Source organism: Phalacrocorax carbo, chromosome 10 (assembly GCF_963921805.1).
Source record: "Phalacrocorax carbo chromosome 10, bPhaCar2.1, whole genome shotgun sequence".
NCBI classification, from domain to species: domain Eukaryota; kingdom Metazoa; phylum Chordata; class Aves; order Suliformes; family Phalacrocoracidae; genus Phalacrocorax; species Phalacrocorax carbo.
The window spans coordinates 13,568,727-13,588,911 of record NC_087522.1 but is presented as its reverse complement, the minus strand read 5'-3'; the positions used below and the strand labels follow the sequence as shown (position 1 = coordinate 13,588,911).

The 20,185-nt window shown below is 41.4% G+C and overlaps 1 long non-coding RNA gene across 2 annotated transcripts in view; it reads left to right on the top strand.

Annotated features, from left to right (window-relative positions):
- The window catches only part of LOC135315221 (uncharacterized), a 117,565-nt gene that overhangs the window by 56,295 nt on the left and 41,085 nt on the right, over nt 1–20,185 (top strand). The window contains exons 1-2 of one of the 2 annotated variants that reach the window (XR_010374674.1): nt 2,002–2,115; nt 2,578–2,818. The exons of the other annotated variant lie outside the window; for it this stretch is intronic. This is a non-coding gene — a long non-coding RNA (uncharacterized LOC135315221). Of the gene's footprint in view, nt 1–2,001; nt 2,116–2,577; nt 2,819–20,185 lie in introns of those variants that run through there. 2 annotated transcript variants of the gene reach the window in all.

Genomic DNA, 20,185 nt, shown 5'->3' with positions numbered 1-20,185 from the left:
ATTAAGGAACAGAGAATACAAACTGTGATAGCAAAATATCTCTGCTTTCTCTCAGCATTGCCTAGTAGATGTAGCCACTGTAGAAAATCAGGGCAAATAGGTTTTAATATGGGGAAAAGGCTTTAGTTATAAAAAACATGCAGCTCATGCAGCAGTAATTTAAACCCTGATCACTCAGCTAAAATCAGGAGATTTGACTTGCAACCTGTAAAAGATTAAGCTTCACTAAAATTGGACCAGGTCTTTGCAGCATAAGTCAGTGCTCTTCTGAAGTTACCCAAGCTAGGTTTGAGCAAGTCCAGCACTCTGTCTGGCCCAACACTCCCTGCTTCTTAACTAAGGTATTAGCCTGGGTAAATGTTAATATTCACATGCTTATGTGCCTTCTGGTTCCCATCCAAGCTCTGAACAAGCGACCTCTAGTGTAGGTGTTGCAAAACCCTGTGTGTGCTGGGTAGATGACAGGCCCATGTGATTCAGCTGTTATGGAGCAGGAATCAGCCCACAGTGAATTTTCAGACCAAACTGAATCCTCCAAATGGTCACTGATGGTAACTCTGAATCCCTGAGAAGACAAATACCCCCTAGCACTCTGCACAAGCCAGGGATACCCAGCCTCATGCCAACACTCCTGGGCAACAAGCTAGAAGGCAGCTCCAATCCTTGAAGCTATTACAGCCCATTTTTCTTCTATTGTGTTGACGCTAGTCAGTCATGGCTGGGTTTTTTTCAGCATTGACATAGTCACATGAAAACGTCTGTGAATGGCTTCAGACCAGAAGTGGGTCTGCAGTCAGACAACTGCACCCAGCAATGGGGACGTGCTCTAGATGTTACGTTGCGGTTGTTGTGAACACAACTTGGTGGTTGTTTCAGCCAAGCCAACAGACGCTGCCTAAGTGTATCTGCCAGAGGTAGTGGGAAAGGCCAGATCTGCTGGCAGATGTTCCTGCCTTTGTTCAGGCTCCAGCTGTTGCCTCTCCCCAGCGTCAGCAAATGTGTTTCTGCTCAGGTGCTGGCCCTGCTTGATACCATGCAGCCTCATACTGTAGTGATGAGGCATATGAAGCTTGTGCCCACCTTCAAGAAACTGTGTAGGCCTAGTCTCTTGTAAAAAACAAGTCTGGTTGAAAAACAGAGATTTGGACCTTTTGATGCTGAACTGGAAACCATTGAACCAACAAATAAAAATCCAAATTGTCAAACATGCAAGACAGCTGAAAAACAAAAGTAGTCCTCAGTGCCTTCTCCAAGACACAGACTAGCAATTTCCCTGGTGAACACTGGGTCAAATCTGTATTATTTTGATTTTTCCCTAGAGCCACTTTGTCAAATAAAAGTAGATCACACCTCTGTATAATCCATTGATTCAACAAGGTGAAAGAGCTGATCACAGCTCGCTGTTATGTTGTCTAGAAATAGCTGCTCAATATTGGCAGAGCCAATCCTGCATTTGCCTGGCAAAGGCCAAGGTATTTCCTCTTGAACCATACTTGCTCCTGGCAAATGGCATGCAGGAAATGAGAAATATCCATAAATGTCCCACATACTCCGCTCCCCTCCCCACAGCTCACCCTGGCAACGAGTGTTTACTGGTTTAATCACAGATGCCCTTCACAGGTGGCACAACCACCTTTAGAGGAAAGATAATCTTTTGAAGCTAAGATGTTTTAATGCCAAAATCTAACAGGCTGCTTGGAGAGCGCTAACTGGTCCTGTACATGTCTGCTTTTTCAGTAGCTTGAGGCAGCTATTCCTGAGACACAATAATCCTCAGCACTAAAGACAGTTATTTCCCAGAAGGTGCCATTTTAGGTACTCTAATTATGAATTTTGCTAAAACTAGAGATGATTTGGAGAAGAGTATAAATTATTGTCTTTTAACAATAGTTAACCAACCAATACCCAACCAATTAATATGTAAATCTTTCTAACTCACAAAGTTAAAAAGCGTAGTGAGTTTTACGGTCTCTATACATTCTTATCGCTGTCTAGGATGCCCCAATTGTGCATCTTCCAAGTCCATGAATGTCTCAGAATCACTCAGAAAACAAAGTGCTGATGGATCTTCTTTTGACCCTTCGGTGAAGCTAATAGACTCATAAAAAGCATTTGGTAAGGTGGGAGAGGGAGGGAGGGAGATTCAAAAAAAGCTTTTTAAAATCTAACATCTTCAGAGTTTTTCCCTGAGGTGTTTGGAGATTTCCTCTGTTCAGAATCACATTGTGGAAAGGGCATCAACAAATTAAAGAGCATCAGTAAACAGACCAGTGCACAAAGTAACATTAGTGCAATTTGTAAGCATTTTCCTGGACTTCATGTCTATAATATTGCATGGTGACTTCAAAGGTCTCCAGGATTTTTGGTAGTTGTACATACAGCACTTTAAAAAAAAAAAGGGGGGGGGGGGGGGGGGGGAAAGCTGCTTCTTTGTTTTAGACTTTACTTTGAACTGGGCAAAATAGCTGAGGTTCTGATAGCAGTCCAGATTGCAGATGGGTGGGCAGAAGCAGAGGCTCGCACTGCCACTTACCCTTCTATACCGCAGCTGTTTTTTTTGTTTTTTTTTTTTTTAAGGTAACCACATGTATGCCACGGGCTCGTGTCTCTGGAGAGCAGTGCAGACAGGCATGCTGTTTGCCCAGGGTCACCCGAGCTGATCCCACGCTCAAGGCCCTCCCAGGGCCGCAGGCTGCCATGTCACACTGTAACTGACAAGCAAAACAAAAACCCCAGAGATCCTGTTCGCACACCTGATGGCTGTCAGTTTTTAGAATGGGGCAAAAGAAATGCCATGTGCTCCTCGGCTGGCTGGGCGGTAAGGCCGCGGGCTGGCAGCCATCGGCGGAGGTGGAAATGTCTGACAAAGCACGGTAAGGGAACGCACTCCGGCAGTGGTAGGGCAGCCCGGGAGGTGCTGTCCCGGGAGGGGACGGCCCCTGGAAGTGACAGCCCGGGACGGGGTGGCCGGGAGCGGGGGGTCGGCCCCGGGAGGGGGGGGTCAGGCCCGGGAGGGGGCGGCCCGCGGGGGCGCCGGCGGTCGCGCGGTGGCAGCACGGCCCCGCGCCCGCCGCGGGCCCCGCAGGCCCAGCGCGGCAGCGGCAGCGCTGGTTCGCGAGTCTGCGGGATTAAATTGTTGCTGTTTAACTTCCTGCGTCAACACACGAGATCTGTTTTGGAAACAGATTCATTCATTCAATTACTTTAATAGTAGTTAAAATACTCTATGAGCAAAGCTGGAGTGGTTTATGAATGAGACAGAGGATAATTTTCCCCCTCCGTTTCAGCAATCCAAATTCTAACTAAAGCGGTCAAAGAGGTGAATGTGTTATTCTACCTCTCATCCTTCTTCTTTCTGTCTTCCTCTATTGTCATTAAGCGTAATTTCTGCTGCCGTACTGCAGATTACTTTGCTGCTGGATGTAGTGTTCCTCTGTGGTTGTTTGGTTTCATCTCTGCATTTCATTGTATTTAATTGCCCCGCAGGTCGGTGTGCTGAGCTGTAGAAGTTACCAGTTTTTCATACTTCTGTGGTTATTTTTCAGCATAGTCTGAAATCTTGTAAATTTTATTTGCTTCCTCCTTCTTTCTTCTGATTAATTTTTCTGAAAAGAAGCAAACGAATGAAAATAGCACCAGTGAAATCTTTATTTCAGGTGTTTTGGTTATTCATGTTAGTGATTTCTGCTCCAAGAATCCCAGCAGCTGATTTCCATCTGTGACATGACTATGAATATGGACAACATCCCTAAAACGATATTCAGTTCCATAAATATGGCAGAAGATCAGTTTGGCTGTATCACAAGCCTTGCCTGTGGTTGCCTGTGTCTGGTGTGAGAAAATGATCTGATGAGTCCCCAGGCTGACCAAGACAAGATTTCTCTGCTGAGAAGTTAGACTCCTGCCAATTAACAGTGCAGGAAGGAAGGCCTGCTCCCTTTCTGGATTGCAGCCAGACTTGAGTTCATGTGGTGATGATAGGGGAAGGTACTCCATGGTGTAAACATTTTTGATATGCAAAATTTTCTAGCAGTTCATTTAAAAAATAGGAAGTTTCAAAAACTGTGAGAGAGTGGTAGAGAAGAGACAAAATTCCCTTTAAAAGGTTCCTGAGGAAAGAGTTACTTTCTTTCAGTCAGACCTATGTATTTTCTGTAGACTATGCAGGAGGTATGTGCATAGGATACAGCTTTATCTCCATATTTATAGATGGCAGAGTAGTAACTTATTCACATCCTCCACTATTGTACGTGCATAATATAAAAAAATAAAAACCATTTTGACTTGAAAATTACACCCATGTGCATTAATTTTACCAGGGATGTGAAGAGCACTCATATTGGATTATGTAAACTTTCCTTCATCAAGTGAAAATGTCTTTTGCAAAGACTCTAATAGGCTTTTCTGGACATGTTCAGGACCACATTACTAAAGATTACTTGATGTAATGGCCCTTAAAGATCAATTTATATTGAAATAGGTTGAAATGAAATTTCTGTTCTTGCAGTATGAGCAGCTCTCAATTCAGTGGTGAATGATAAGTCAGATGCTATCTGACATTTCAATATAAGATATGACTTACAACCTCTGTATCTATTCTAATGACAGGCAGATTTACTGTAATGTACTGCTTATTCGAATATTTTTACTTCAGTCATCTGAGCTTGAAGTATTGAGGCTGATTTCTAAACGTGATTTCAACTTATTCAAAGTCTGGTCACCTGTGAGAGCAAAAATAGCAGACGCATTTGTCTTTGGCATGGATTTCCTGAACTATTAATATTTTCTTTCTCTGATTTGCAAACTGCTCCTCCACTGGGACTATGGATGGTGTTAAACATCTAAATCCTCTAGTCTGCTGCAGTGTAAATTCCTTTATAAGTTATACAAAAGGTGCTTCTATAGATTGTAACTGTTTTGACCAAATAAGTAAAAAATCCCACTATCCAACCAGACTTACCTGAGAGTAAAATCACAAAGATGAGATACCACAAAGTTACTTATACATCACCATTTAGATTTAACATGCTACTTCATACAAACAGAATATGGTGTAGCCATTGTACTATAGCTAATTTATAGAACTTTCTCATTTAAGATTATTATAAATGTCTTTAAATGTGCCTTTGAAAAAGCAAAGCTTGCTCTCAAACAGGCATCATTCTGAAAATGCTGTGACACATAAGATAGTAGATTTCATATATGTGGGAACACATACCGGTGGTTCATCATCTTGAATTTCTGTTCAGGTTATTAGTCATAGATAATCTCACATTTTATAGAATTGTTTCCTGATTCCTTTTCAGTGTTGAACAATTTAGCGAAGTCTAATCTTTTATCTAAGTCTAATGGATCTTTTGGGGCTCTTGATAACTGAACCTGAAATAAAACAGAAAAGTGTTTTGGCAACAATTTATTTGAAGTCAATTTTTCTAGAGAAGAACAATTCATTTGATAGCCACCTACTGCAAAATTACAAATGATTATAGAATTGCATAAGATGTCTGCTGCACTGTTGAAGTGTAGTTGCCAAAAGATAATTTCATTTAAGCTTATTGGAGGGCACTTTCAACTTATTTGATCTGAATTCTTTGATATTTTTATTATAATTACTTTTTGATTCATAACGTCATTCTTTAGTCCACATAAAACAGCCTCCAGAAGTGGAGGTGGCTGAAGAACGGTAATTTCAGTTTGTGACAACTTTTGTAGATTTTTCTTTTTCTTGTTCCTTTACCGTTTTCCACTCATGCTTTCAAATATGTTTTTGGAGAAGGATTCTGTCAAAGCATCCATCTTCTGACTTGAGAACATCAGACATTTTATTCAGAGTCTTGTTTTTCCTGAAACTGGCCAGAGAAATCACCATAGTCCCTACAAAACTTCTCATCAAAAACTTTAAAATCAATACCCTCCTTTGAAACAGTTTTGCTTTAGTAAAGAAACTTATTTAGTTGAGAAAAAAAAAAGAAAAAAACCCCAGCACAGCACTGGAGACGTTGCAGCCAGCTGTATCCAGAAGCTCTGTAGCCGACAATTTGCAGAATGCAGAACAGCTAGTGAAGGCAAATCAATATTTATATGATTATGTCGTGTTAAAACAATGATCCGAGTCCATCTGAAAGGCACCTTTCTGTGTCAGAAAAGAGTAAGCCTGCCAGGCAGATTGTGCCCCACCATGTGGTGGGGTGCAGGTCTGTCTGTCCCTGGTGTGAATGGGGGGCAGCAGGCTTGGGAAAAATCCCAGGCTGGACTTGGGATGGTTGTTTCACCTCTAACAACTCATACGGAGTCATTTTGTGGCTCCTGGATTACACATCCCACCGATGTGCAAATGTTTTCTCTTGGGCACTCTCACCAGCTGCTGGAGATGGCAAAGAGCAAACCAGCACTTGTGTAATCCTGTTGTTTTCTGAAGATTACTTCAGAAAATCACTGGGGACCACCTCAGATACGAGATGGTTCCTAAGTGGTGAAAACCCAGCTGCACCAGAACAACAGTGTTAAAATTTTAATACATTAGCAAAGATGGTAAGTTCTCAGCCAATTGTAGGCTCACGTCTGTTGCAAAGTCTCTTTCTGCATGATGTTAGTTGTTCTCAGTGTGATTACCGGTGGTTTTCAAACACGCTCAGATTGGAGCTGGAGAACAGAAAGTTGTGATAAGTTTCTAGTGGGCTCCCAGAAATACAAATCATGACCTGGACAACATTATATTTGCAGTATTATGACTAAAAGAACAACTTATGGTCCTTTCTGATGTATTTCACTGTGGGTTTTTTTTTTTTTTTTCATGCATTAAAAAGATCTATTCTCTTTTAAAAATCTTTCTGTTACAGAAATACTTGCTATGTGTTCTTATACTGTCCACAGTTCAAAATACTAAGATCTTGACATTAGTTAAAATAATTTTAAAAAATCAGATATTGTACTAGGTGATAAATAGCAGTCCTAGCTGAAAAGTGTTCAAATCAGCGTGAGGTTGAGCTGTGGCTCTTGGAGTCACACAACAACTACTTTGCTGGGAGATGTACTGAAAACAGGACATTCTTTTCCAAAGTATTCCACAAATATTTCAGAGACTATTTCTTGATCTGATACACAGTTCAAGACAGAAAAAAAAAAAGCCCAGTAAACTTAAATGTGATATCAGTAAGATAATCTGGAAACATTTATTCATCTTGCTGGATAGTGCAAAGAAATGGGATGAATAAATAGCTGCTGCACAGATGAACTCTTTTTACATGTCACTTTTATTCTCTATGCATAGTGGCAAAATATTATGTAAGAATTAATTTATTGTCATTAAAATCCAGTGATTTATATTTTTAAGCAGTCAATGTGGCATGCTTAAGAGCAAAACAGAATAAAAAACATCTGAACCTCTTTTGAAGAGATTGCTGATGGCAGGTTCATTTTTGTTTATTTGTTACTCCTATCTAGAAAGAAATTAGAACTATCCTAACTAAAAAAATCTCACCTATTTCTCTGAATGACTGTCTTGTAAAAAAAACAGATCGGGGTTTCTTCATGATAATTTGTAAATGCCTGTCACTATGCCGTGACTGCGGTGGGCTTCATCACTGTGCTTCCTGAATACCAGAGTAACAATGCCTTACCTCCTAAAAAAACATAACGGGGAGGGATGAAAGCCTGAACCAGCCAGAAATGTGACACAGGCCCTGAGACTTTCAGACAAATGGTCTGAGCCACACAGTCGTGTCACACAAAGTTTGGTGTGTGCTTGGATAAGGTGAGGCTGCAATATGCATAGGAGACCTCACCAGGAGCAAGGGAAATAGTAGATGGAAAGTTTCTCTGTGACGAAGGGCAGAGCAAGGCCCCAGTCTGATCCTGTTGGACATTATGCTGTCAGAAGTCCCATCTGTCAGGTTCAGAGGAAAGCCAAAGCCTCATCTATGTATTAAAAATTGTTTAATGCTTTACCCAAGAGCTGGAGGCCTGACGTCACTGTTGCGTACTTACGTGCTTGGTCTTGCTATGCCCAGCATGTTCACGCATCAAAAGAAAAGATACAAAGCCCTCATCTGAGGGGGGAAATTACATCTACAGCAATCCCTAATGGCCCATTGCTTCCACAGTCACTGTGCTGGGAAGAGAGGTTACTCAAATAATGCTAATGCTGAGATTAAACTATTGGATGGGGACTGAGAAATCCTGAGTTAATTTCCTGGCTCTGTCAAAAAACAGTCCATAAGTGTTAGTTAAATCATTTAATCTCTGTGCCTCACATCCTTCTCATCTGACAATTTTGTATCTCATAGGGCTGTTATGAAATGCAATGCCTTGATATGAATCATTCTTATTCTGCAAAGATGGTTACCATATACATTGGGAGATTTAGGCTTTCCATTTGCATGGAAGCAGTTGTTTGCTCATGAACTGTTAGTCACAGAACAGCACTAAGGCAAAAATGGCTAACATTCAGCAAACTGTGAGTAATGTTTCCACATTTGTGTCTCCCGTAATACAGGTGGAAATTATTTTCCATTTAAAGTGCATTGTTTTTTGTTTGTTGCAGTAAAGTCAGGCACACCAACCCTTTGATACCAGAGCAAGGAGTCAGACAGATGGGTCTATTTGGTCATGTTTGCTCAGATCATGCAAGAATGAAATCATAAAGCCCCCAAAATATTATCTAGATGTGGCCATTAGGGAAGAGGCAAAGTACACTTAAATTTAAAAGATAATTTTTGCTGGCTGTACTCTAAGGTTCTGAGAAACTTGGACTGAAGGTGGATGTTCCTGAACATGTAGCTGGACTTGTTATTTATTTGTTTGAAATTGCTATCCTCAAGTCCTTGGTATCAAGTATATGCTGAATATTTGGCAGTAGTTTATAAGTACAGTCTTTAAGCGTGTTCATAACATTAAAAAAAATCATGGTTTTGAGTTGTGCAACCTTGAAATCTCTTGGTCTTGACTTGGGGGTACAGCTTATTACATGTCTCCTTTGACTTTCCCTAGATATTAGGTACCCAACATATCCAAAACTCAAGGCACTCTTGGGCTGTTGTGCCTGCTTAGTTCCTCACAAAGGATCCTAACGCTGCTTACCAGCATCAGTTCCAGGGTCACCCCAACCCCTGCAGCCTTCTGAGGTCCTACAGCACCCTGCGCTTGTGAGCTAGTGCGGTTCTGAAAACAACCCTACACCTGAAAGTCCCTCTGTAACTGAGGTAGCCTATAGTCCGTCAGTGGCACCTGCATGGAAATAGATGCAGTTTCTTTTGAATAGTAAAGCCCAGATGGAAAAAGGAAGTGTTTAGTGGAGGTTAATACTATGTTTAAAAGAATATCAATAAAGGAAAATAAGAAACAGACTATGCAGAATTTTCTGACCAAAATAAAATAACCTTCAAAACAAATACTCTTCTCGTACTCTGTTCTCAAGCTTAGAGCTCCTGTAGCATAATAATGACTTTGATGATTTCTGAAGGGGATTCTATTTTTCCTTAAAAATGTTTACAGCCCCATCAGATCTAATTATTCCTGGCTTTTTCTTCAGCTGTTTTTCAAAGAGGATGAGCACAACCACATTTATCTTTTCAAGACAGGGAGAGAGGAGGAAAAAATGGTGAGGTACCTATCCTCCTAGAATCCACGCTCTTATATTTCCAGGTAAATGAATAGATTTAACTAGGTCATAATGAGTAATAAAGAAAAGCTTGTATTTTATGGCCTTGAAATAGACTATTTTTGTCTGTTATTATCATTTATTATTTATTTTAAGTAGTCTTAATTGCTGTGACAATTTGCATTTTAATAGTTACTTGGATGATTAAGAAGAAAACTTTCCCAGGACCATAATCACAGTATTTATAGAGCATTGAAATTCAGCCAGGCCATAAGCCCTCACCCGGCTGCGTCTCTGCACAGCCCTGCCACAATTAGCATTTGGCTTTCGCACCGAGGTTATTGCTACAACCGTGGTAAATGTTTCACCCCTTCCGGCAAATCATCACTCAGTGCTGTTTTCCCAGTAGACTTGCTTCCCTGCAGGTGCAGAAGAGCTAGTGTAGAGATAGCACTTGTATAAAGATAGTTCAAGGCTTTTATTAATACTGCGACACTGCATTTAACTGCTCCGTTTAGTGTGAGTCAAGTTTTTCCTGAACTGCCTTTACAGCTTCTCTGTTGGCTACTCTCACTGCCAAGGAATTGTATAAGTCTCACTTCATGCATGAGTGCCAGAGGATAGGAATCAGTTGCATTACAAGTGAAGAAGCCATAGTTCTTTAATGTAGCTAGTAGCTTTGGGGTTGCTTGCAAGCTGACAGCATTTATGTTATGGTGGTTGAAGGCATATTCCAAGATCCTGTCAAAGCTGTAATCTTCACTGTGGTGCATTGTTTGCCAAGCAGCCAGGTAGATTAAGTCTCATCATGAAGTGGTGAGCAGCAGTTGGTATACGACTAATCTTATTTCCAACTAGCCTGGGCATTCTTGCAGTGGAGAACAGCCCCCAGCCTAGAGGAAAGCCCTCAGCCACTGAGTATTAGCCCCTCCTCAAGACCCCATGGGTCAACAAGAAGATACATCATGCCTAGACCAGCACAAAATGCAGATTTTTGTCAACAGAGCCAGCCACCACATGGAAAAGGTAGAAATAGAGTGACAGCATCAACAACTTTCCAGAGCAGCCCTGGGACTTTCAGGCTGGAGCCTGGCTGTCCTGGATGGACGGAATGATCCAGCAGCTCTTCCCACAGCCAGGTTGGTCTGACATGGCTCTGCCTATTGGCCACATTCCTTGGGATCAGCTACCATCACATGGACCCCGCCGTAACTTCTTTGTAATGAAACACAGCAACACAAAGCTATTTTTCTGTGCTTATTTTTAATGGGCTATTAATATACGCTTGATATGGTAAATCAAAAATATTCACTATATCACACAGTTGGATTTTTTCATAAATTTTTGCATAAATTCTTAGGTCTGAGTTTTTGCTGTAAACAAAATTGATTCTATTTCTAGAATCAAAAATTCAAGTGAAACTGCTATAAAACTCTGTGAGGTTTTGTGGAAGTTTTTGTTAGAAGTCTTGCTGAGAGCTTTTTAACTTGAAACAATTAGTAAGAATCTTATGAATGCAGGGGAATTCTGTGGCCAGGAGGAGAGTTAGTCACCCTTAAAATAATTTTTTTGAAAAACGGAAATTTAAAGTTCCTTTCTAGGACTTTTACATGTATTTGTTCCATTCTACAGTAACATTTGTATTGTAATTATGTATCTTATTTCTCTACTGTTAAATTAATTTGGCAGTGCTAAAAGTAGACAGAAGATGAAAACTAATACTGCTCTTTGTAAAAGAAATGCAGTCAGCAGTGTAATAATTCCCTGCTAAATTACTTCATCAAATACATTAGCTTTTCAGTGTTAAAAAACAAGTCTACTGTGATCAAAAGAAAAGTAAGACTTTTACTCATATCAGTTTACCATTAGCCTTGCCTTAAAGCTGAGATATGAATTTTTGTTTAAGTTCAGTCTATTCTAAGGTAGGCAATGAAGAAAAATAGGCTATGTCTCCTCATAGCCTTGTTACTATATTTTTATTTCAGTACAGATCAAGAAAATATTTGCTAAGATATGTTGTTGCTTTTCTAATTTGCCTCACAGCATGAAGCATCAATGCAATTTCTATATTTTTATTATCTCCAGACCTGGATGGCCCGGCATTCCATTAATCTAATTACAGAAGTCAAATGATAACAGTTCAGCTCTTTGCACTCACTAACTTCTGTTTCTTCCCTTGTCCTTATTAAAAAATGACATGTGAAACAAACAAATAGATATACAGCTTTACTATGCCCCACTGTCTGTGTTATTCTGTACCGGGAATTCCCATGGTCTCTCTCTGTCCCCTGTGCTGCTCCACTGAGTACTTCAGCTGGAATCAGGGTCTACATCCTCTCTTTGGGAGATCTCTGCCAATAAAGAATTGAAATTCTGAGGCTATACCATGGCTCCTTTTTCCCTGGGAGGAATGTATGTGAAAGGAAGATGGTGCCAGCAGGAGTTGTGCTGCTGACTCCAGTAAGGCCAGGACCTGCTCCCACGCTGCTCTGCCAGCATCCATTCTCTCCCTTGCTGGTACCTGCCGGTGCCGGGGTGGAGCTGAAACCAGGGCTGCTGGAAACTGCCGTGCTCCCTTATGCATCAAACCACGGGTTCAGAATGTGACCTACATTTCTCTGAAATGATTTATAATACTCTTAATAACTCTGAAGCACAATATTAACATGCTTCTTTAAAGAAAACTCTGTAAGATTTAGTATTGAGAGGTTTTTTCTTTCTCAACAGTACCTTGCTGTGCTCAGCAAAGCTCCCTCTAATGCCCATGTATATGCTTGTGAAGGTTTAATCATCTTATTTCCTCCTTATTTGGCTCTGTGGTTGCTTCACACAGCTATAGTACTCAGGAGCCGGTGACACATGTCCCTGCCTGTGCCTGGGGGGAAGCAAAGGACTCTGCCAGGGCAATTCCACCTCTGCTGCAGACACCCATCTCCAGCCATAGCTTGTTCCCTTCCTCAGAGATGCTCTCAGACCCAAGCTCTAAATAGTCCCCAAATCCCTTTCTTCCTGGAGATGGGAAAGGGGGCTATCAATGCTACTTCAGTTTTTAGATACACCTATGTGAGCTGGTCTTGGACTGTTATGCCATGGAATCTTTATACCAATATCCACCAGTAAAAGAATATTTCAAACACACAGAAATATATCCAGCTATTTAAGCTCGGGCAAAACATTCACATTTCTAAGAACATCATAAAATACTTAATTTAGGCCAAGGGAAAGTTTTCTAGAAATCTTGGGTAAACACTCCACAGAAAAAGCCCTGTGCTCTAGCTGGGAGCTGGTCAAGATGAACTAATAGATATTTTCCGTTTCTCTCCTCCAAAACCCAGTGCAGTTTGTTTTTTTTTTGTCAGTGATCAGTGGAGCATATCCATGCATGCCAGAAAAGAGATTGGCTGTAACAATTTTTTACTTGCTTTGACGTGTACTTTGTCTTTTTATAAAAAAGAAACTTTAAAAATTCATGGTTAATAAGAGGCATCAGATTACTTATAAGCAGTCTAACCAGGCCGTGCCACTACAAGGCACGTGCTTAAAACAGTCTCTTCTAAGCAAGGGCATGACTTGCTACTTTTAATGCATGATATCTTTTGCTTTTGGGCCTCTGAGCCTTGACTTACGTTTAATTTTTCAATTAAATTCCCTTCAGACATGTGAATTTTGTCAATGCTTATTTCTCCCACACAAAAATCTGGTTATATTGTGTGATGTTTTCTTCAGATCTTCACTGTTCTGTATGGAATCCTTTTTTTTTTTTCCTTCCATCTGCTGGAAGGAAAAACTTTTTAACTATGCCTGAAGCTTTGTCTTTTATCCCTCACCAGTGTCTCTCAGACAGCAAATCTCTGTCTGCACAGTGGGCATCCTACCTGAGACCTTCTGCTCTGCCCCTGAAAGGAGGTCTGTGGGCAGCCTGCTCCAGGCAGGGGACATGGAGGACAGGAGGGCTCCAGCAGCCACAGGCAGTCGCCCGTGGGCACCCAGGTTCCTAAGCACAGTGGTGTTTCTGGCTACACTGTCAAGCCAGGAGCATTGACTGGGGGTTGTTTTCAATTCAGGTGGATGCTGTGCCCCTTTCCCAGGGATGACCTGCATCCTCAGCTCACAGTGGGCTCAGGGCACCCAGCTGCTAGATGGGGCTTCCTCTTTGCTTCCACTAACATGAGTGAAATGAAGACTCTTTGGACTGTTTTTTCCATTTTCTGATTTTTGAATTATTTTCTGTCCAGAGAAGATGAGGGGATTTTGTCAGATTTCTGATTAGGGACAATTTAAAGAAGGAGGAGGAAATAAAAATAGGGAAAGCAAATGAGGAAACTAGTGCATTCTGTTGTCTGAATGAATGAGATATTAAACAAGCTCAGTGTTTTTATCTCTGGCATAGCTCTGGGTCATCCTTCAGCTTCTGCTTTCGATCCTGGGTGTGCAGGGACAGGACTGGTGCATGGCCTGGGCGGAGCATGGCAGTGCTGCCCTCCATCCAGACTGTGGCTAAACCAACCCCAGCCAGCTTCATACTTGACTCTTTTCTGTATTTCATTTTGGGTAAAAGCCTCTATTTGTAGGTTTATTTATGTGTTCACTTTCCCAGCAGGTTTATAGTGTGGTACCTGAGTAGCACACAGTTTTTAAAGAGCTCCTAATTCAGAAATGTTTTGTCAGTTTTTGCAGCTTTCAGGAGCCACAGTTATCCCTTCTTGAACATACTTGTACTTTTCAGAGCGGGATTCTGATGCCTGCTTTTATTTGTCCTTTGAGCTCTGTCAGTGAATAAAGCCACTCGCAGTTGGAGAACATAAAAGGACAGGTGGTTTTACAGGTCATATTCAAGCATATGGATAGCTTTGAAGTTATCACTTTGTTGAAGAAAATACTTGGTTGGTTATTGTTTCATCATATTACAGGAATTAACTCTGACTGTTAATGAAAAAGTAAGGTCTTATCTGCTTCAAAGGGAGTTTCACACAGAGAGGGTCAGCCAGGAGACTAGGACAACTAACACAAAGACCCAGTGAGACTGATTTCTCTTCCCTTTAGCAACTCATTCTAGTAGGAAAAGTGCTCAAAGAGCTCCTGTGTGCCAGCCCTTCTATACCTACACATGCAGGATCTAATCTTAACAGGATCTTGAGAGATCTGGTTCACTATTTGTTAAAACACATTCACTTAAACTACTTCTTGAGGAGACAGGATTTCCCATACTGTCCTACTGTAGGAAATTCCCAATTTAATAATCTTGTTGAACTTCAGAGTAGGTTTATAGTGTGAATGCAGAGACCCTATCTGTTAACTGATGCCACCCCAGAGACCTGGAAAGATAAAAGTTTTATTATCCCTCCCAGTTGGACTCCTTGCTCAAAAAATCTTGTTTTCACAACATATTAGTGTATGAGCCTTGAACTAAAGGATAAAATATATCTTGAATTCACAGGGGAATGGAACAGGAAGAACTGGCATGTTTCAACCCCAATTGTATTTTTTAGTGTGAGGTGAATATAAGCAAATTCTGCTTTCAGATAAGCTATTATTGTGTGGGACCTCCTTGTACAGAATAATTCATCAAAATTAACCACTGCATCTAGTTTCAGCCACAATGTTCTCTATTGCCAGTTCACAGATTAAAAGATCTCATCTAAGATTTAACACATTGATTCAATTACTTCAACGTGTACTTCAAACACCATCAAAGTGTTGATTCTTTTCCCTTAATTCTTTTGAAAGGCTAATTCAGACTGACTCATTAACTAGAGATGACTGCAAATTTGGATAATGCATTTAAGTGGAGAGACTTGATCCATCTTGATTAAAAGATTTTTTTGTAGATCATTTTTAACCTCTCAAGTTCGTAAACTGAGCTACAGTTAATGAGTGTGTTTCATTCTCAAATGTTGAAGCACCCTCCCACTTCTTTTAGCCCCCGAAATCAAAAGGGAATGCTTCCTGAGCTGCAAAATGCACCGTTTATGCTAATTCAATATAATTATAATTATGTCACAGTAACTGAAAAATCTATGTGCAAACAGTTACATAAATGACATGAATAAATACGCAAGCATATTTGCTTCACTAAGTAAATCAGTACATTAGAAGGATAAACTATTATATTACCTAATTAGCCATCATCCAAGAAGGGCATTTTCATGAGCAGGAAACCAGATCAGCAAAAATTATCCTGGATCACTTGTTCTGAAGAAACATTGCAAGAAAACGGATTAGCACTCATTTCTGATACCTTTCCTTATATTTGGAGCAGGCAGAGATGTGGGAAAAAAAAATCTTGGTGCATGACTTCGAGGCATGGAAGGTGATTCTACATACTTCATGCATCATCAGCATAAATAAAAGAACATATGCATAAAAGCATATGCAAAAATTGTTTGCAAATTCAAATAAATGTCTTCAGACAGAAGAGAAATGAAACCGCACCATAGTCCAAAAGCTGGCAGCGAATAACTCCCAGTAGCCTACAATAGGGCGCCTCTGAGGCAGAAATTTTCTCCTCCCTGGAGAATTTTCGAGCTTCCCTGGAAAACCCTGAAGGGTTTTGAACATCACTGACCCAGAAGCTAGGTGAAGGAAGCCCTCTGCTCCTCCAACTTTGCAAAGTTGGCTGTAGGCAGAGGAAGGACTCACAGCTGCCTAGGGTTTTGCCCTGACCTGGTAGGGCCAACTGCAAGTTTTTTTCTTTGCTAAATCAGTGGTATAGCCGTATTGGAAATGACAAGTTTCTCTGTGGGCTGAAGACTTCTAAATGTGTCTCTGTTTCTATGACTGTGTGTGTCACAGTGGCATTGTCCCTGTGGTGTTTAGGAGGCTACAAAGCACCTCAGCTGGGAGCTGACCCAGTGTTTGTACACACGCTAAAATGGATACGAGCTGTATGTCTTACCACTGAAACAACCGTCATAATGTCTTTTTGTAATAGGAAAAGTCTGATGAAGTGAACAATTTGTTGCTTGCTCACAAATGGTATCCATTCACTGGCATGGATGCTTTGGTCCAGAAATTATATTTCTTATTTATATCTCAACAGTTAATGCCTGAAAGAAAATATCTCTACAACGTGAGTCACTGGGAATTAAAACCATGGGAGAAAGCTTGTGTTTGTGTTTAGATGGTCTTGTTTGCTCTTCGGTGTGTATAATTAAGTTTGAAAACTTCAGGCTGCATTGGGGTTGTCCTAAAACTCATTGTCAGGATGCAAGTCATTTCATCCTAGAGAAAAGACTTAAATATGAGGTCTGGTTTCTTTTCCTTGACTTAAGGGAGTACAAGTTCAAACAGATTACACATAAACCTCTGTATTTTGGACGTTATAACAGAGAGAGGTGACACCTGCCTGCTGTATCTGGAAATAGATACTTGAGGGTCACCAGCTTGTGTAACCAAGACAGGCTCTCCCAGGATCACTTCCCTGGCAAACCCCATACTGGCCTCTCAGTGGCCCTCCTTTTGCTCATATATTAGGGAATACTAATTCCCACCTTTTTGTCCAGCTCTCCGAAAATAAAGTAGCCCCAAACTGTAAATCAACACAGCACCACTGACTTCCATCAAAACCTGTGCCAAGGATCTGGCTGTGAAATGCTTAAATTGCATTGACACATCAGTTCAGAGAAGCATCCCTGTCTTCTGCCCCACTATGACATGCTTCACAGGAGGCACAATGACAGCAGCTTGTGAAAAGGTGACAGGACTAGGAGATCAGAACTTTGCTCATACACACTCCTGCAATGGGAAGAGAAGCTGGTGTTCATGCAGGGAATAAATCACAGGCTTTAGCAGTAGTGAGGTGTCTCTGTGCTAGGCAGATGTAGAGTTTTTCCTGCCTTGCTGCTTACACTGCACCTCTGCTGCGGAAAGTGACAGTACAAAGATGTACGAGACAGATAGCTGCTACTGTGGTCCCCAGCCACCCCATCTAATTCAGTGCTTTTTTTTGACAGAGTAGGTTACTAAATCTGTGTATAATGAGGGCAGAGATCATAATACTGCCATTCGCCTGGTGCTTCTGATGTATGCCGGTGCCAGATCATCGCTGGAAGCCCTGCCATTGGGAGCACGAGGCTGGAAAGCAGGGCGAGCATCTCTGCGTGGCTCCTGCCTTGCACCCCAGTGCATTGCGCAGCCCCCAGCTGCAGACTGGTGCTTCAGGAGATGTATCTGAAGAAGGCACCCCTGTTAGCAAAGCATCTTCCTTCTCATTTTCCTCTTATTTTCAGTCCTTTATTTTAGCAGAATTATTAACTTCTGTTCCTGTTATTGCCTTGTGCTCACTTGGAGGAGAGAATTGCATCACACCTCTTTATCAAGGCTCAGCAGGCCCTGCGGGGGCTTCCTGTGGGAAAGCAGCTCGCTCTTACTGACCGTGGCACTACCTCTTGCATGTGACACCAGTCTTGGTGTGGCAGCATTTGCAGAGGAAGGCTCGGGACTGCAGCGGGGGAGGGACGAACCAGTAAGGTTAAATGCAGAGGATGATGAGCAGGGCATCCAGGATGCTCTCCTGCGGAGCTCGAGCTCAGTTTGCAAAGAGGTGGAAGTTGTTCTAAAGCCATCTTCCAAAACTAACAAGAGATTACAAACCTGTGTGTGCTTCTGGCAAGCAGTGGTTTTGTAGGGGTTTCCAAGTTGCAGCAAACCATGTTTTTCCTGAAATGCCACTTTCAGACATGGAGTTGGGGAAAAATTATTTCTCTGACGACTCTGACAGACCCTGTGTTGCTAGGTCCTTGTTCCCTCTCTCTACACCTTGCACACATATCCAGGCATGATCTATGGGGAAAACCTCTAGTTCTGCTGTTTGCTAGCCAGATTCATTAAACTATGGCCAGTTATTTTCCCCTTCAGTAATCTACACATACCTTTAAGTGTAAGTTCCCTGAATCCTCGGGGGCAGCATCCTTGAGGATTAACTTTTCGTATTGTTAGGGACAGCCACCTTGCACAAAGACTCTGCAGAAGTAATCCTGGGGTTATCTTATCTTCTTCGGACCTAATGCAGCCACACATTAAGCAGATATTTGTATCCCCAAATCAGCAACCTGCTGTTGAGAAAGTTAGTGTCAGCATGAAGAAAAGGGACAGAGTATGATCTTTTTCAGATCAGTCATCCTGAATTTGAAAGATGTAGGTGGTATATTTGTTCAGAGGCAGGTCTGAAAATGGGGAGACTTGCTTTAACAAGACTTTATGCGACTCTCTATCAGAACAGCAGGATTAGTAGAGGGATGATTAGACTTGGCCAAAATGCATATGAAATTTTCTTTTTTTATTTTGCACATTCTTCTGGATTCTTTGTGTCATCTACATACTAAATTTTTACTCAGTCTATAGGTTTGTGAGATACCTGCATGGAGTTTACTGAAATGTAAGGACTTAATTATACCCTCATTCGATTCGGTGGGAGTTTTGCCATCAACTTAAATGGGAGCAGAGCTGTGAAAAAGGATTTGCATGCCTTGATTTAGCATGCTGCAAGGGAAGGTTGAATGTGTGAACTTGGAGAAGAAGGAAAGTTCAATGTCATAACAATCATGACATCCCCTTGAGATTAGATTTCTCCTGTAAATATAAGTATCATATAAATAGGGGGTATGGTTTGTTTTGGATCCACAAATATTGATGGGAATTTTTGGCTTCAGGGGTCTGTGATTTTTTTCAGATGCAGAAATATTAAGAAGAATTTTTAGCTTCATTGTGGGAGTTATAGAACCCTTTCTTCCCCCCACCCCCAAATTTTCAGCTTTGCATTTCAGTGGTGGTTTCCTTTTCATCTAGTAGCATAATCTCTGACCTTGCTTTACAGTAAAAACACTTTAAAAATATATCTGTGGATTTCCATGTAGCTGGAATAAGTCACTTAGGGCTGTATGATTTCCTGCTTTGAAAGACAGAGCTGAGGCAAGAACAAGAAGCCAAATCTGCAAGGCTTTCAGCTCTTGGTGGCACTTAGTGTGGCATATGGGCCCTGTGGTTTGCCAGCAGTCCTGTTCCTTGCCCTTAAGTTGTGGTTATTCTTGGTTTTGAAAGAGATTGTGTAAAAGATGACTGTCACTGCAACTAGGGCAACTTGGCTTCTCCAAGTCCTTTTACAAAAAATAGCTAAAAATACAAGATGAGACAGCACCAGTGGCTAGAAAGGAACAGCTGAGTATGATGACACCAGAGAGCATCGGTGCCCTGACTCCTGACATGGAGGAACTCCTCTTCCTTCATCAACCCCATCAAAGCCAGCCAGTGGATCCCACTGCACTTAAACAGAAAGGCTTTGCAGACAGCCCTTGCATAGATAAACTGATTTAAATACATTCATGACCCACTTATTTGTATGTGATTAGTGGATACATATTCTGGGAATCCTGAAACACTGTCAGCTCTTTGTCAAGCTTTTGGGAAATGCACGCACTGCTAGAGAGAGCCTGCTGTGTTGTTTGACTTCGTGTTCCAGCTTACCAGGCATACAGTGTTTATTCTTCACTGATCTCACTTGGCGAGTTCAGCTTTGATGTGGCTTTTCCCCTAGCATTTTCAGTAGTCCTCTCTACTAGGTCTAACGGCTGCATCTACCTTCCCAAAAAT